Source organism: Podarcis bocagei (assembly GCF_964188305.1).
Source record: "Podarcis bocagei genome assembly, chromosome: 7".
Taxonomy (NCBI): domain Eukaryota; kingdom Metazoa; phylum Chordata; class Lepidosauria; order Squamata; family Lacertidae; genus Podarcis; species Podarcis bocagei.
In genome coordinates this window covers 35,581,939-35,598,088 of record NC_138132.1, presented here as the reverse complement: position 1 = coordinate 35,598,088, position 16,150 = coordinate 35,581,939, and the positions used below count along the sequence as shown (strand labels likewise).

General features: G+C 46.4%; 1 long non-coding RNA gene across 1 annotated transcript in view; it reads right to left on the bottom strand.

The window, feature by feature from the left end:
• LOC308590730 overlaps nt 1–14,949 on the bottom strand; it is a 29,924-nt gene extending 14,975 nt beyond the window's left edge. Inside the window, exon 1 of the long non-coding RNA XR_014009890.1 lies at nt 14,830–14,949. This is a non-coding gene — a long non-coding RNA (uncharacterized lncRNA). The remainder of the gene's footprint in view (nt 1–14,829) is intronic.
• Nucleotides 14,950–16,150: the final 1,201 nt, after the last annotated feature.

Below are 16,150 nucleotides of genomic sequence, written 5' to 3'. Positions count from 1 at the left end.
ACCACCTCCAATCAAAGGGAGCAGAAGGATGCCTATGTAGAGCTTGCCATTCAGACAGGAAAACCTGGTTTCAGGTAATGGGTGCCAAAATGTGTGTAGATTTTGCTCACAGTTTCAAGGCTGCAGGACTATCTGAAGTTATGAGTTCTTCTGCGTGCCCTTTTTTCTTTTTCCGTAGTGCAGTTGCAGATTCTGCCTTTTGTGGAGGGAACGGAATTGAGGACCCCCAACTGCTCTGCTCTTTGTAGGACTGGGGAACTCTTCTTCCACTGCAATGAATCTTTTTCAGTCCCTGCAGACTATCTTCCCTTCTGGGCCACATGCCAAGAGCCACGTGCCAGTGGTGGGTGAGGCAAGAAGTGAAGAGTGGGTGGACATGTGAGTCTTACCTTTCTACATAGAATCACAGAGTTGTAGAGTTGGAAGGGACCACGAGGGTCATCTAGCCCAACCCCCTGCAGTGCTGGGATCTTCTGCCCAAAACCATGACCGTGAGATTAAGAATCTCATGCTTGACTGAGCTATCTCAGCAACATTCCCACTGCACAAAAAGGTGTCCTATATATACAGAGAGAAACCTCTATCCAAATGAGTAAGAAGCATAATCACAGTTGCAGCCACTCATGAAGGAATGATCGCCAGGTGTGGAGCACACTTCCACCCACAGACAAGCCACAGCTGTCTGAACATCATGCCCTCTATCTAACCTTTGCTCTCTTAGTAGCGCCCTGTCTGTGACCTTTGTTCAAGGGGAACATTGTTCAAGGGAGAAATGACACGGTGGAAACAGGTGCCAAAATAACTTTGTATCACCCCATGATCACATGATTGGAAGATGTGTAAAGGGCACCGTCCAAAATGTATCTGACTGGTTTTGCATATTGTGCTAATAAAAAGAGCCTTCGCAGAGCTAGCTGGCAGCTTGCTTATGCACAGCTCACCTGATGACCAACACCTGTCTTGTGTCCTTCACTTCGCACTTAAAAGTATTTGAAGAGGCTACAGAGCATGTACCCTCCAATATTTCTCCATTGAAAATAGGGACATCCCATTCCATAATGATAATTTTGCTATTATCATTATTATTAGGTTGCCCCAGCCACTTTGGGTGGCTTCCAACATGTATAAAAGCATAATAAAACATTAGACATTTTAAAAACTTCCCAATGCAGAATTGCCTTCAGACAGCTCGGGGGTCGGATAACTCCATACCCTCCAATGTTTCTCCAAAGAATAAAGGGACATCCTACCATGTGTGTCTAGGAGGTGATATTTGGATATTTGGATCTCTGAAACCAGACTGTCCTGTGCTCCACTGTCCAAAGAGGGAGGCATCCCTCTGTCTCCATCCCTATCATTAGCACATCCTCTCATTAGGCCTGAATTCTTCCCTGGATGGTTCTGAAAGTCCGTGGCTTCAGACACTGCTTCCATTAAGCATCATTTGATGGAAAGTTCAGTTTTGCCTGTCATAGAAAAGGGAGGGAGGTTGTGGGGAAAGTGCATCGTGCGGCTTGTCACTCTGCGTCTGACAAGGCAAAATTACCCAGAGCCGAGCATCTTTTCTTATTTATTTTAAATACTGGGGGAGAGTTTATTTCGTTGGTGCCTGGGGCCCGCAAGGTGTCATTTGCCGCCAGGCAGCTGACATGTGATTTCATGAATGTCAGGCCTTCTGGTGGAGTGGAAGAGTTTCCTTCTGGAAGCACAAAAGAAATAAGTAATTGGAAATGGGGAGTGAATTCATCTGAGGGGGGAAACTAATCAAGCCGGCCAACACCTGAATCCTTGGTGGATGCCCATCACCATTCCTGCAATGTGCCAGGGGCACGGGTGAGGAAGCCTCGTGCAACTGGGGAGGGTCACGTGGATACCTTGTGCACATACGTGCCTCGGGCATGTCCTGGGGGTGTGAGGTGTCACTGCCTACACACACAGTTCTGTGTGGCCTTTGCCTCCAACTGCCCCTTCTCATATCACTTTTCCAGCTTCTAGCTAAGCAAACATTCTTGCCTTTCAACCTGAGTTTCCCATTATACATTTCTCATTATATGTTCTGATGTGGCTATTCCATTATCCTCAGAATCTAAGGCCGATTGCCTTATAGTGTCTCCTTCTCCACCTCTTGGTTCAAGACCCCAACACAGCTACAGGAATGTTCTACAGGGGGTTGGGGGGGGGGACAGAGGGTTGGAATAAATCATCCTTTGTTAGCTTGGCACCCTCTAAAATCCCCATCAGCACCAGCCAGCAGAGGTGCCATCTTCTCAAGATGATTGAGGGGCCCCGATGTGAAGTCCTGACGTCATGCATGCAATGTCATGAGGAGCCAGGAGGTGGAGCCGATCTCCTTCTCAGCAGTGGGGATTGGGCTCCTCAAAAAAACACCATAGGGGGCTCAAAGTGCCTCAGCCCCTAGGAGCTGGCGCGTATGCCAGCCAGTATGGCCAGGGCAGAAGGGAGTTGTCATAACCCAAAACATCTGAAGGCCATCAGATTGGCAAAGGCTGGAACAGGAACCTTGGAAGCTGCCCAACACTAAGTCAGACCCATAGGCCCATTTAGCTCAGTATTGTCCAGACTGACGAGGGCTCTCCAGGCTTTCAGTCAGGGTTCTCTCTCAGCCCTACCTAGAGATTTCATGGGGGGTGGAACCTGTGGTCTTCTGCATCCAAAGAAGATGCTTCTACCTACCATTGAGCTATGGTCCTTCCCAGTGCTTTTTTCTGGGGGGGAACGCAGGGGTACGCATACCCCTAAACATTTTGTGAAAATAAGTTTGGCCTCATTGAGGGACGGTATTTCAATATGAGTAGGGAAATGAGAGTACCCCTAAACATTTTTTTAGGGAGGGAAAGCACTGGTCCTTCCCCTAACAAAATGGCGCCTGGGTTCCTTCCACCTCCATGAACTATCATCTCCCTCAGTCACGTCACAGCGGAGAAGTTTGAGTCAGCAGCTGGGGAACTTTCTTCCCTGCTTTTGCTGATGTCTGTCATGGGCTTGCTCCTCCTGAAGGGGTTTTTTCCCTCCTCTTTTTCTTTTCTTCTCTCCCCCCCCCCATTTGTAAATTTTTCCAAACAGCTTCCAAACTGTGATGCGACTAGTAATGAAGAGGATGAGGAGAAATCAATAGAGCAGCCGAGTGAGGGGAAACTAATGAGATTCTGTATCTGAGCCTCAAATGCATCCACTTGACAGAGGAAAGAGCCAGCAGAGGGATCCACTTGTTGCTCAGGGCCTTCTTGGCTAACGGGCGATATTGACTCACGATGAGCAAGAAGTATGGAAATAACAGCAATGATTTAGTGCCTGCCTGCAGAGCCAGCATGAAGAGGAAGTGGAGCCAGGGAAGGCTATTTGGGGGGTGCCACCATAAAGAGTGAAGTTCCCCAAGAATGTGTTTTGTGCCAGCATGCTTCTGAAGTATCCAATGACAATGCCCTGTTGGACTCCTCGAAAGAAACCCAGGGATGTTGACGTGACCTGCGGTGATTTCTTTCTGGTAACTATTGCTCATATCAACTTCATTTTGGAGAAATCCTCAATATATGCGGGTGTTTGCACACACTTAAATTACATTCCAGAGAAGATAGACAACAAAAGTGGTTTCTGGGAGTGAAATGACTTGTGCTGCATGGCTAGAAGGACTAATATCCACCATCATCTCATGGTCTGAAGATCTTACTGCCCTTTCTGCATTTGAACACAACCAATAACAACTGCTACAGTTTGTTATTCTCATTCTTCTTCCATTTTGCTATATTTGCAGATAAAGATGGGATACACCTGATGGACCATGCCTGCCAGCTTGCAACCCAAAGATAGTGTATTCCCCTAAAGATTTGAGGTTGCAAAAGATGTGGCCATCCTGGTTTCTGCTATCCTGCCCATCAATCCCTTGGCCTGTCCCTGTTTGTCTCCTGCAGTAGTGCTGAGAGAAAGACCAGCTCTCTGGGTTGCAGCCGGCAACTCCAGCATGGATGTGTCTTCTTCTGTCCTCTTGGACAGAAATGTTCATGTGAATGGCTTCCACCTTCTTCTGATGGTTCTTCAGAGCCCCAGGGATTTCCTTGCCTTCAAAAGAAAACTGTGGAGCTCTTCATTCAGGTGAGTTGCTTCCCCATTGACCCCTCCATCATCAGATGTGTAAGTAGTTTTTCCCTTACATCAGTTAACCCTTCCATCAGTTAACCCTTCCCCCCTCCTTGACTCTCGACTGGGGTGGCTAGCCCCAACATTGCTGCCTTGGCCTTCCTCCCAAACTGTGTGTGTCCCAGGGGTCTGCAACCTTTAAGACAAAAAGAGCCACTTGGACCTGTTTCTGAAGAAAAAACAACTGGGAGCCGCAAAACCATTGCGACATTTAAAACAAATATATCTCCGGAGCCGCGATCTGACAGCGGGTGGGAAGGTGACGTCAGGACGGTGCGTGACTAACGCACGCACCGCCCCCATGCGACGTCACAGCCAGTACAGCGCCCGCCACAGTGGGGAGTGTCGGGGCGCACAATGCGCCTCCTCCCCTTGCTAGTATCCGCCCCGGAGCCGCGGCAAAGGTGTAAAAGAGCCACATGTGGCTCTGGAGCCGCGGGTTGCAGACCCCTGGCCTAGCCGTTTACTTTGCTGTTCCTTCTCTGTCCTTGCTCCCTCCCTGCTTAGAACCCCCTCTAAATATGCCACCTTGCCAAGCCATTCTCCTCCAGCTGGTCGAGCATCTCTCCTCCTTCAGCAGGGCCACCCTGCCCAGCCTCTTCTGGCCTGTTGGGCTCACCTGTGCAGCTGACCCTTGGGCTAACAGTGTGAGCACCAGCTGCTCCTGACAGTCTGGTAAAGTGATATCTTCAAAGGCAGGTGCACCCCACACCTCTCCCAATACTGGGGGAGCGGATCAAATAGCTACAACTTCCTTCTCTACAAGGGACAGATGAACAGCAGCAATTAAGTGATGCACTATCCTAAACTATTTCAGACCACTGCCCCCATGCTTCCATCAACTCATCCTCAGTCCTCACCCCCTACTCTATGAAAAGCATTATTCAGAATAGCAGTTGGCATGACCCACTAAGGTAGATGGAATTCAAAACAGTAGCAATTAGTTGCACATTTATTAAAAATCCAATTAAAACTGTTTTGTTTAATTAATTTAATGAGAATTGTGAATTTGATCCAGTGATGTCAACTTTTCAAAGTCTGGTACTCATTTACACCTCCAATGGTCCCCTGCCACCCACTTGCTTCTTGGTGCCCCTACTAGGTAATTCCACCCTAGGGGTGGTACTGCCAACCGGGAGCCAATGCAATATAGTCTAGTAATTTCAGTAGCTGTATTTTTGACTTTTATTGCAAGGGGCGGAATGTGCCCTATAGTGAGGTTATGGAAAGAGTATAATTTCTTTCTTTCCATATGTTTATACCCCACCCTCATAATAGCAGCCGGCGATGGAGGAGGGGAGGGGATGATAACAATATAAATTACAAGACAAACAGCCTCACTTAAAATATCAATAAAAACATACAAGGAAGCATAATAAAACAAGCAGCAGAGTCAGCAAGATATATATATATTGGTGAGGGTTTTTATACCCCAAAGGTTTGGCAGAATAAAAAAAAACTTTTTACATTATGTCTGAACATAGAGAACAATCAAACAGAGATCAGGAGGGAGTAGAAGAGCCCCAGAGTTGGTATGAGAGGAAAGCGATACTGTTTAAGAAGATTACTGTTTTTCGTTGCTTAGGAAGCCATTGGGAGGAATGGAGGCAGGTCTGTCCCTCAGGAAATTAGACAGCTCCAGAATGCAAGGAAAGAAGACCCTTCACAGAGGGGAGGTAGCTGTCCACTTCTGGGTCCTGCCTCACTGCTGGGGAGTAGAACACAGCATCCCCCCCCCATTGCTATCACAATGATGGTACCTGAAACATGTAGATGTCACCAAAATCTGTTTTGACCCCAGTGGTCCCTCTCTGTAGCCTTCAGAGTAATCACGAAATATTTATAACCAGGAGAGTGTTTTGATTTGCGAATATACATTGAAGAGCCTTCCTTAAGGTGGCACCCACCTCTCAAAGGTGGTCCATAGCGTGGGGGGATTTATTAATCCATATTACGGACCGGATCCAGTTCCCCACGGTTCCTGTATACGTCATTTCATGCTGGCAGAGTTACACTCGAGACAGATCCATGCATTTGAATTTATGGGGTAGGGCTTGCTTGAGGCAACGACCTCTGAACTCCCCGGGAACAAATCAGACTGAATCCTCAATAAATTGGCAACGTCGTGTAATCTCCCCACAAACATCATGCAGACAATTCAGGGTGGATGCTAAAGAGAGAGGTGGTCTGGAAGTGACCCAAACAAAAGTTGTGCAAGCACACAGCTCCCCATGAGGCCATTTGTGAAATGCCACCTTCCTGGCACTTTGGGAAACATGGAAGCAAGTTCAATGTCTGGCTGATACACAAATCAACAGCCACACCATTTTTATCTGACATCAAATGTCTTTTTTTCTTTTACTTTGAGGCTCTTGAGTGTCGGTGTGATATAGTGGTTATAGCATGTCAGAATAGGACCTGAGAGAGACCAGGATTCAAATCCCCACTGAGCCATGAAGCTCACTGAGTGTGGCCTTAGATGCCAGTCACAGTCTCTCAGCCCAGCCTACCTCACAGGATTGTTATGGGGATTAAATACAGAAAGGGAGAATCATGTATGCCATCTTGAGCTATTCGGGGGGGGGAGGTGGCCAATAAATAAATGCAATAAATGGAATGAATGAATGCGAGCATACCTCTACCCATGGGGGCTTTAAGCAATCCTACTTGGTGGAAGGAGGGCAGGAGATGGCAGCTGTCCTCATGGCCTCCTTGTGGGCTTCCCAGAGGTATCTGACAGCTGCCCATTGACAGCAGGACCCTGGGCCAGATGGACCTTCTCGGTCTGATCCAGAAGGGCTTTTGTGACATTTATCAGCACAGAAAGCTACTACTAGTCTCCTGCTCTGACTGGTCGTGACTTTGCACAGTTTCAGGTGGGAGACTTTCCCAGCCCTGCCTGCATGAAGCTGCTGCCAGGGTGACCGAACCTGGTATGTTCTGCATGCCAACCATCAATCCTGCCTCTGAGTTCTCTGAGTTCTCTGAGTTCTGGCCAAGACAGAAGGGTGTTTGTTTGTTTGTTTGTTTGTTTGTTTGTTTGTTTGTTTGTTTGTTTGTTTGTTTTAATAAACCAAAATCTAATGCCTTGAGCAAGGCCAAAAGCAGGCAAGAAGCTCTAGGCACCTGGAAGAAGCTTTAATTTCATTGCCTTGTTTCTCACCCAGCGGCGAAGGTCTCTTCCTTTCCACTTTGTCAGATTGTCTTTTTGAACCCAGGAGAAAACAGCTCAAATGCTCCTCTCTAGCGCAGATAGATTTAACTTCACCTTGATTAGAAATTCAACTCTTTCCTCTATGCTGGCTTATACTTTTTCAGAGACAAGGGCCCCTCCCCACCCCTCCTCCCTCCTCCCCCCTCTCCACCCCCACCCCTTTCTCTTTTTCTTTCCCCTCCTTGATTAAAAAAGAAGAATCAATATTTAAAGGGAGGGGGATTAAATCAGAAGGCAGGCAGGCATTTTCTGCTCTGGCTCCTTTCCTGGAAGGATGCCATTTTCTCTGCTCTTTAGAGAATACAAAACCCATAATAATAAGCGGACGGGATAAGTCTCAGACCTTAACTCCCCTCTATGGTTAATAAAAGTCTAGTGTTTCTTTATCTCAGCCTGACCCTCACCAATTCTATTCGCTCTCCCTTCTTAATGCATTTTCCGGGTCTTCTGACAAAAGCGTTTTGCAAGATGGATATACATTTGGTGCCTGGCTATAAGAAGGAAGGCGGGCAATGAATATGATGGACGGGACATACCAGTGGACAGAAGATGTGACGTCGAACAGAATTCTCTCTCAGAAGAAAGAACTGTACTGTGGGTTCCTTGCAGGCAGCTCGCCCACGACGAGAGTAAGCAGCTCGCGTGAATAAACCATCAACTAGCCTATAGATTGCCTGTTACCTTCTTCCTTCCTCACAGTCCCCAGCTTGAGGACTAGAAACTTGCCTTTTTAACAAAAATAATGCAAGTGTTCTTTGGGGCTGTGCCCACAACTCTGCACATAGATTGAGAGCCCAACTAGAGGGGGCATTAAATGTGTGTGAATGCATTTAACGTGTTTCAGGTGGAATTGCAGAGTTGGAAGAGTCATCTAGTCCAACCCTCAGCAATGTAGGAAACACAGCTTGTAGGCTTGTCTCTGGGCCTGGCTGGCATCTAGAGGCTTGAGGTCTGGCACTTCTCAGTGGTGAGAGAGTGCTGAGAGAGTGCTAAGGAAAGCATCCTTCATTCCAGCAGCCATCTTTCCTGGCCTGGGGACATAAATATCTGGATCAAGCGCAACTGCCAGGAAATGTACCTGCCTATACCTTGGAACTCCCTACCCACCATACCCATTCGAATACTTTGCATCTGGCTCTATGGAAAGGCCCATTCTTCAATCTCAAGAACACTTATGTGTTTGTCTGGGATCAAAATGGAGCAGCTGCCCTCTGACAGCCTCTTGCCTAGGAGAGATCCCTCAAAACCTGATGCTCTGGACTTGGGCCTGATTGTCTTGCACCAAGACTCTCCCCAAGTGGGATGATGAGGAGAGCCTGCTGGATCAGGCCCATGGCCCATCTACTCCAGCGTCCTCCTCTCACAGTGGCCAACCAGATGCCCCAGTGGGAAACATGCAAGCAGGATTTGAACACAAGTCCTCCTGTGGCTTCTAGCAACTGGTACTCAGAAGCACTACTCTCTCCAACTGTGGAGGCAGAGCATAGCCAACATGGCAGGAGCCATCAATAGTCCTCTCCTCCATTAATTTGTCCTGTCCTCTTTTAAAGCCATCGCTGCCTCCTGCTGGAGGGAATTCCATAGTTTAACTATGTGCTGCTCAAATGACTTGTTTTTCCTCTGTCCAGATCTTCCAACATTCAGCTTCACTGAACATCCACAAGTTCTACTGTTATGAGAGAGGGAGAAAAACACGGTTATGAGAGACGCATCAGCTGTGCTTCAACTTCCCCGATTCTAGGCTTGTCTGTTCCCCTTTGGCTCCATAACAGCGCATCGGCGCAAGAGGAGTTAAACCGCTTTCAAAGACAATAAGGCTCTTACCCAGAGAGCGCGTCCCAATTAGGTTCGGCAGCTATGAAATCCATTGACAAAACTAAATCCTGTAATCTCTTTTTAAGAACCCTTGTAATGACTGGATTAGAGCAATGCTCCTTTGCTACTCAGAGCATAATAGCTAATGCTGGGGGTGGGGTGGGGGGGACATGACCCCAATCCAACAACCTTAATCAGGGTGCACCTCCCACCTTCTTATCCCATTGACAGATTGATAAAATTGCCACTTGCAGACTGTGTCCAAAACTGCTAATTTTGGAAAGGTCTCGTTAAAGTGCACTTAACGAGCTGATCATTTCCCAAGCGGCGCATGTCCAATGCACACACACATACACACACACACAATTGCATCATTATTGTTGTCATTATTAAACCTATTCCCCGCCCTTCACTGACAGGTCGAAAGGTGCATTTGTAACCATTTTTAATTCAGTGTTAAAAACAGCTATAGCAAATCACAGGAATAGTGTGAGTCCTATAAGTACACATACCCCAGATGTCAAAGGACAGGGGAAAGATGGTTTCTGTATATTAAGAAACAACATCCCAGTGATGGTAAGCAAACCAGTCATGGTTGTTTGGGGGGGTGGACAACCAGGAGGGGGGACCTCCTTTATTTCAAGGGTGTTACTTCCAAGTGCAAGAAAAATCTCAGGTCAAAGAGATTATACAACCAAAAAAACAAAAGAAGAAGAGGAGGAGGAGGAGGAGAAAAATCTCAGGTCAAAGAGATTATACAACCAAAAAAACAAAAGAAGAGGAGGAGGAGGAGGAGGAGGAGGAGGAGGAGGAGGAGTTTGGACTTGATATCCCACCTTTCACTCCCCTTAAGGAGTCTCAAAGCGGCTAACAATCTCCTTTCTCTTCCTCCCCCACAACAAACACTCTGTGAGGTGAGTGAGGCTGAGAGACTTCGAAGAAGTGTGACTGGCCCAAGGTCACCCAGCAGCTGCATGTGGATGAGCGGGGAAGCGAACCCGGTTCACCAGATTACAAGTCCACCGCTCTTAACCACTACACCATGCTGGCACAACATTTTGGCTGCCACACTATCATGTAGGTCCTTGGAGCTCCTTAGAGAAAAAAGTGGGATTGAAATGCCTTAAATAAATAAACAATAAACACACTTTTCATAGAACTGCAGAGTTGGAAGGGATCCCAAGGGTCATCTAATCCAACCCCTAGCAATGCAGGAATCTTTTCCTCCTCTTCTGAGATGTACACAAGTAAGGAGAATGGGCGGCAAGCCTTCCTAGAAGCATTTTGTTGTGGGCTGGGGAAATCTCTGTCTGGAAAGGAGAGGAAGGGTCTATGTTATAGTCCTGGGCATACTGGCAAGAGGCCCTGAATGGAGGATACACCCTCTCCTTTTTGGGTGGGAGGGAGTGGGGGTGTCTATTGCCGACCATTAATTGAGCTCCCTTTCGGGAAACCCAGGCTCCCTCCCTCCTGCCCACCCAGAGCACAACTCCACAGGAGCCGCCACTTAGCCACAGTATGAAAATCCACTGGGCCTTTTGTGCAGGCTGGCGTTTCGATTATTTTTAATGATGTGCAGCCGTGGCTGGGGAGGAGGAATCAATGGCAAGTTCAAAAGACTTCTGGTGGGGAGGGCTGCCGTTTGCTTTCCAGAGGCGGGAGCTTCCCAGGGGGTGCTGGGCAGCCTCTGAGCTTTGTTTAAAGGGGAGACGGATTCCGCCTTGATGTTCTCCTGGGCGGCTCTTCCCATCCTCCAGCTAACAGCAGGCATTGATTTCGGATTGCGTGGCGGGGCTGGAGGTGAGGCGGCCGCCGTATATTTCACTGGTGGGCCCCGGCTTGAAAGGCTGTGTTATTCATGCGGTGCCTTTGAGTTACAACCATTTTTGTGTGTCAAATGTACCAATTCCGGCAGATTTAATGGAGTTGGCCTCTGCAGCCCCTCTCTCAGTGGCAGTTGATATTTTCTACATATATCAATTGTATCTACAAGCACATGGCAGATCCATTATCCTTGCAGTTGTGGCTTTTTCTCCCTCTCTCTCTCTTTTAGCAGAGGAATGGGAGACATTGAGGATCCTGGTGGGAATGCCACATGGGGAAAGGGGGAAGATATCTCTTGTTCTACACCCTTTCATTTATCCCATGTGAATTTCCCCTTCCTGTTACCGAGGAGCTCACAGTAAAAGAAGCTCTCCAGGTTTAAAAAGGTAAAGGGACCCCTGACCATTAGGTCCAGTCGTGAACGACTCTGGGGTTGCAGCGCTCATCTTGCTCTATAGGCCGAGGGAGCCGGCGTTTGTCCGCAGACAGCTTCCAGGTCATGTGGCCAGCATGACTAAGCCGCTTCTGGTGAACCAGAGCAGCACACGGAAACGGCGTTTACCTTCCCGCCGGAGCGGTACCTATTTATCTACTTGCACTTTGACGTGCTTTTGAACTGCTAGGTTGGCAGGAGCAGGGACCAAACAACGGGAGCTCACCCTGTTGCAAGGATTCGAACCGCTGACCTTCTGATCGGCAAGCCCTAGGCTCTGTGGTTTAACCCACAGCACCACCCGCATCCGCATCTCCAGGTTTAGCCTCTCCCAAAAAATCAGGGCTGCAGGTGAGGCAGAGACAGAGCAGCTTGCAAATGAAAGGCGGAGCAAGCTTGTTTTCTGCAGGGCAGAAACTCGAATCAACGGATTCAAATGGCAAGAAAGGAGGTTTTGACTAAACATTAGGAAGAATTTTCTGATGGTCAGAGCTGTTCAACAGTGGAGCAAGCTCCCTTGGAAGATGGTGGACTTTCCTTCATTGGAAGTTTTTCAGCAGAGGTTGGGTGGCCATCTGTGAGGGATTCTTTAGCTGTGATTCCTGCATTGCACTAGACTAGATGGCGTTTTGGGTCCCTTCCAACTCTGCGTTTCTATGACTCTCACCAAATTTCCTGGCAGATTCTACTAAAGCTGCAAGCCCTCATGACAGTGCTCCACCTCAAGTGTCAGAGGTGGTATGCACCTGAATTCCAGATGCAAGTGAGAAGTGTGCAGCTGTGCTCAGGTTCTGCTTTCAAGCTTCCCATGGGCAACTGGTTGACCACCGGGATAACATGCTCCTTTGGACTGATCCAGCAGCCAGGATCTTCTGGTGCTCTTAATTAACAAATTTGGGGCATCTGGAAGATCCACCAGGAGTCATTCAAGAAGAAGGTGGGACTTCTTGGAGAATTGTGCCTAATTACATAAACACCTGGAAAGAAATTCAAAAGGAACTAGATATTTGGAATAGGATAAAACTCTCTTGGTCAGGTAGAATGGCAGCAATTAAGATGTGTATACTGCTGAAACTTCTATTTTTATTTCAAAATGTCCCCGTGATTAGAGGAAATTCTATATTCAAAAACTGGCAAAAAATTCTCTCCAAATTTATATGGCAAGGTAAAAGACCGAGAATTAGATTTAAATTGTTAACGGACAGAAAAGATAGAGGAGGATTTGCAGTCCCAAATTTGAGATTGTATTATGAAGCCTCGTGCCTTTGTTGGCTCAGAGAATGGATTGTCTTAAAAAACACAGATGTGTTGGATTTAGAAGGCTTCGATTTAAGATTCGGTTGGCACGCCTATCTCTGGCAGAATAAGGAAAAGGTGCATAAAGGCTTCTCAAATCATATCATCAGAGGATCCTTGTTAGAGGTGTGGGAAAAGAATAGGAAATTGTTGGGGGGGAAATACCCCTTGGTGGTTATCGCCCGTTGATATCTTAACCATAAAAAAACGAATATAGAAGGTGAGAGATGGCCCTATGAAGACCTCCTGGAAAGATCTGGAAAAGGATGGAAAATCAGACCCTACGAAGAGTTAAAAGACAAACTAACAGGCTGGCTGCAGTACCATCAAATTAATGCCTTATGGAAAGAAGACCAAAAAAAACTGGGATGAATGAGAAAAAATCTAGGTTCCAGGTAGAGATTATAGAAAGTAAAACCAAACTTCTATCCAAAATGTATAACCTGTTACTAGAATGGGATACTAAGGATGAGGAGGTCAAGGAAGTTATGATAAAATGGGCAATAGACTTTGGATATAATTTGGATTATGATAATTGGACGAGGCTATGGAATAAAGGTATGAAATTTACTGCCTGCACCACCCTTAGAGAAAATATGGAAAAGATGATGTACCGTTGGTACATCACCTCCGTGAAATTAGAAAAAATGTATAAGACCAGGGATAATAGGTGTTGGAAGTGTAAATCCAAAGAAGGCAGTTTCTATCATATGTGGTGGAAGTGTGAAGAAATAAAAAAAAATTGGGAAGCCATATACAATGAATTGAAAAAGATACTTAAATACACCTTGTTAAAAAACCCGAAGCCTTCCTCCTAGGTATGATCGGAGACGAGATTAAAAAAGAAGACTACATAATGTTTCAATATGCAACTGTAGCTGCTAGGATTCTACTAGCCCAAAATTGGAAAACCCCTAATATCCCGACCGTTAAAGATTGGCAAATTAAACTAATTGAATACTTAGAATTGGCAAAAATGACGCAGAATATCAGACAGCAAAAAGATACAAAGTTTAATGACGATTGGACCAAATTTATAACATATATGGAAACAAATTCTAGAAATCTAAAAATCACAGTAGGTTTAACATAATTCTTGCGATGCATAGATGATATAAAATGAAAACTGCAGAATGGAATTACAATCTTATATAATCCAAAACCGAGATGGAGGGAAGTCAATTCGTGTGTTTCTTTTTTGGTCCGTTTACGTTTTCTGTTGTTTGTTCTTGTTCTTGTTTTTGTTTTTGTTTCCTTTTTTCTCTTTTTTATGTACGGTTGTTTTGTTTTTCTGTTTGCTTATGAAAATTAATTAAAAGGATTTTTTTTAAAAAAGGAGAATTGTGCCTAGAGGTTGGGAGTCGGGAAAATGTTTCTAGAAGACTGTCTTCTATAGAAAGGCGAACAGCTTCTCAGGTTAATCCTGAAGGAGCTTCATCATCATCAACCAAGCCCCATTGGGTAGCCTCTTTTAAGGGGAATAAATATCCCCAAAAGCCAAACATTGAGATCTTCGAAGTCATCGAAAGAGCCTCTCCTTTCATAACCAACTGGCAGTTTTCCCCACCTTTAATTTTTCTTTCAGCTAATTACCTCTAATTATCTCTCATCATAACAGACAGCATGTAACTAAATAATTAATTGGTGGAATATAATGCACGGGGAAAGTGTGCTTCACTTGCACAGCCAGCCCCCCCCCCCCAGTTGTTCTCCTCTGATTAAAATTATTGCTCTTCTCTTGAACTTCATTTAATCTGTTCCTCCTCATTTCTTTTTAGGGGGTGGGGAATGCAAGAGAAAACTTCAGTACAGTTTCTTCCCAGCAGAGTGGGGAATATGCAGCAGGAAATAATTGGTATCTTTTCCTTGTTCCTTCATCTCTAGAAAGAGGGGTGCTGTGGAGGGGGTGGGTATGCCTGTTCTTCCCATTCCCTCTGGCCTGCAAGACCTTCACCCTAAAAGGGTGATTCTGGGCAAATGCAGCTCAGCCTCCCAGCCTCACTCAACTTAGCCTGCTGGAGCGCAAGTCCCAGAAGGGTGGAATCATAGAAATTTAGAGTTGGCAGGGAGCTCAGGGGTCATTTAGTCCTACCCTGGGGGATGCAGGAATCACAGCTCAAGAATTCCAGACAGATGGCCATCTAACCTCTCCTTAAAAACCTCCAATGAAGGAGAGTCCAACACTTCCCAAGGGAGCCTCTGCCAATCAGCTCTTACCATCGGAAAGTTCTTCGTGAGGTTTAGTCAGAATCTCCTTTCTTGTCTTTTGAATCCGTTGCTTCATGTCCTCCCCTCTGCAGCAGCAGAAAACAAGCTTCTCCCGTCTTCCGTGAATCAGTGCCAACAAAAGGAACAGATGCAAAGTCAATGAAAGATGACCACCAGGGCGGTTCACCCAGGCAGATGTTCCCAGAGATCTCCATCACAGCAGGGGAGTCCTTCCAAATGGCTCCATCCTCCCTTATTCCCAGGGGTGGGCAGTCTAAAATTGTAACTTACAGCATGCTCAGTAATGCAGCACTGTCTTTTTTTATATCTCACATGAGAATTAACAGCACCTACCTGCTGCCTGGAGGTGAATATGCGGCTGCATTTTTGATCCATCACCGGCTGGCACCTTCCCAACCGAGAGGTACGGCTCCATTCTGAACTTGGCTGCCATATGGAATCCTACAGGGAAGCTGATTAGAATATATATATGAGAGATGCAAATCAAACTCTGTTTCCGCTTTGTGCGGGGGGGGGGCAAACAACACTTTGTCTAGAGTTTTGCATCTCTTCTCCCCTCCGATTCGTTTCCTTTTATGAAAAGAAGCTTTAAGTCAGGAGCAGGTGGGGAGGAAAGGTGCTTAACCCTTTCTTCTCATTCTGTCTTTCCCCAAATCACCCCGAGTCACATTTATTTATTTATTCTTTCTTTCTTTCTTTCTTTCATTGCATTGCTATTCCACCATTCTTTCCAAGGAGCTCAAGATGCTGTACATGGCATAGGTAAAGGTAAAGGGACCCCTGACCATTAGGTCCAGTCGTGGCTGACTCTGGGGTTGTGGCGCTCATCTCGCTTTATTGGCCGGGGGAGCCGGTGTACAGCTTCCGGGTCATTTGGCCAGCATGACTAAGCCACTTCTGGCAAACCAAAGCAGCGCACGGAAATGCTGTTTACCTTCCCGCTGGAGCGGTACCTATTTATCTACTTGCACTTTGACGTGCTTTCGAACTGTTAGGTTGGCAGGAGCAGGGACCGAGCAACGGGAGCTCACCCCGTCGCGGGGATTTGAACTGCCGACCTTCTGATCAGCAAGTCCTAGGCTCTGTGGTTTAACCCACAGCGCCACCATGCACGTTTATTCAAAATCCAATTAAAACTATGCAGTTTGATTAATTCAACAAAACTGATGAACTTCATCCACTGA